Here is a 2,250-nt window from a genome sequence, read left to right as displayed (position 1 = left end):
ACGATACATAACAACAATCCAAACAAGATGTTCGATAAAAAAAAAAAAAAAGGCTTGCCAGAAACTCACAAAGTTGTTGCAATGTAGTGGATCACATACACCCATTGAAGGGACTATAATGTTAAAGTAATTCTCCATGCCTATTCAGAGTATCAATTAAGACACAAACAATCATTAAGAGAGTTGTCAAGAACACAATGTTAAACTGAGTTGCCGGAAGAAACAAAAATTAGGACAAAAAGAAGGTAAATGCACAACTGACGGTGCTTGAATCAACCAAAATCCCTAGTTTTATCATACAATTAAAAGTGAAATATGCAAATTCCCTCCCTGTAAGATTTAAGATAAGCCATTGCCATTTGCGTACACCCTCCTCTAAAATGGCATTATAATTACTCAGCGCTCTCCTCCGCCTCACCACCTGAATTCAAAATTAACGAGTCAGAAAAAAGAAGAGATCTTAAAAGTAAATTTTCAGATTCCAAACTAACCATCTTGGTCGTCTCCTTCCTCATCCTCCCATTCATTTTCATCGCCATACCGCTCATTCAAGAAATCCACAGCCGATTTAGTTAAAACCAGCTTCTCAGAATCCAATATGTCAAACAGATTCAACCTTCTTGGAGTCAACATTTTCAAAGTCCCAATGTTTCTGCTGGACAGAATCACATTGTCTGAAACCTCCGTCATCAAAAAAGATTTCTCTTTAGGGTCCAAACCCCGACCTCCTCATCAATTCAATAAATTCCTTAGTCTTTGGCTTTTCAAATTTATCATTAAACTCTTCTACAACGATAGTATTCTCCGAAGCACTTGAAAGCGCCGTAGAAATGGCCAGTCTCTTTTCCTTTTTGTTGATTTTAACTGACCAGTCCTTTGGCTTCGGTCCAAACACAACCCCACCACCGGGCCGCAAAGGAGTTCGATTTGAACCGCGGCGAGCTCGGCCCGTTTTCTTTTGAGGGTAAGGTTTGATACCACCGCCCCGGACTTCTGAGCGTGTGAGAGTGGAGGCAGTGCCGCGGCGTTGGTTGCGGAGGTCGGTGGTGAGCCCACGATGGACGACGGCGCGTGCGGTATCTAGAGGGGCAGATTTTAGATTGAGAGTGGTGGAGCCCACCTCGGCACCATCGAAGGACAGAATTGGAATAGTGGCGACCTCTGAACGGATGGTGGCAATGGCAGCGACAGAGAGTTGTTTGGGGGATCTGAAAAGGAGGTGCTTTGAGGATTGGATGTTGGGGTTAGAGAGGAAAATGGAGGAAGAAAAGAAAGAGAAGGACGAGGGGGAAGCAGCCATTGTTTGAGTGAAGGAGCAAAACCTTTGGAGGTGATGAAATGTGTTATCTACCAATTTTGCTGGTTTATCCGTTTCCACTCTTTTCTTTCTTCAATTCGGGTCATTCGGGTTATGGATCCCCTTCGTCTAAACCCGGTTACCTGATTGCCAAATTTTCTTTTCTTTTTTCTATGTAAATGTAAAAAATAAAATTCAACCGAGTCCGTTGTTATTTATATAATTATAATTATAAGCACCCACGCGTCAGAGCGGTGTCTTATTTTGTAAGCTACCTCTGTAGCAACGTTAGTTAGAGTAATTCCTAGGACTATGCCAAACCTCAAGCCAACTGATTCATTCAAGAATTTAATCAAACACATAAAGAACAAAGCCTTAGCATGCCATAAATGATGAAACAGAGAAATACAAGATCACAGAACCTCCATCTGCCAAGTTTTTGAGAGATATGTCTGCCTGGTAACGATAAGAACAAGAAGAGTGAGATAGAGAGAAGCGAAAGAAGGGTCGATATAATCCAAGTGAAGCCCAAAAAAAAAGTTAAACGAAAAGACAATATTACCCTCCAATTTTGGTACCTGTAACAAAAGGAAAATAACTATGCACTATTATACTGCTCTTTTTCTCAATAAATTTAGTGGTACATTTTGATTAATAGGGACTAACTTAAAGTTTTATTAACTTAAAAATATTGTATTATATTCTATCCAATAGATTTTATTATTAATTTATCAGATTTCTTATTAATTTATCAGTTTCAAATAAGATTTTATTTTAAGGTCCATTTTATTAATTTCTACAGCTAACGATAATATTGTTAAATATATTATTTATGGAGTAAGTTTTACCGCAAGTAAAATAGCGGAAAGACTTAATACTTTAGAAACTTACATGTTTCGTCGTAAGAAAATAAAAAGTATTATTTTGATTACCACTTTCTATGTTGGGTACTT

The 2,250-nt window shown here is 38.4% G+C and overlaps 1 pseudogene across 1 annotated transcript; it reads right to left on the bottom strand.

Moving 5' to 3' along the window:
* Positions 1 to 486: 486 nt before the first annotated feature.
* LOC109205217 lies at positions 487 to 1,378 on the bottom strand (annotated as a pseudogene). Its single transcript, XR_002064619.1, has one exon. The product of XR_002064619.1 is annotated as a 50S ribosomal protein L4, chloroplastic-like (transcript).
* Positions 1,379 to 2,250: the final 872 nt, after the last annotated feature.

This window comes from Nicotiana attenuata, unplaced genomic scaffold, assembly GCF_001879085.1.
Source record: "Nicotiana attenuata strain UT unplaced genomic scaffold, NIATTr2, whole genome shotgun sequence".
Lineage (NCBI taxonomy): Eukaryota > Viridiplantae > Streptophyta > Magnoliopsida > Solanales > Solanaceae > Nicotiana > Nicotiana attenuata.
Note: the sequence above shows the minus strand (reverse complement) of the source record. Positions and strands in the feature narration are given on the sequence as shown.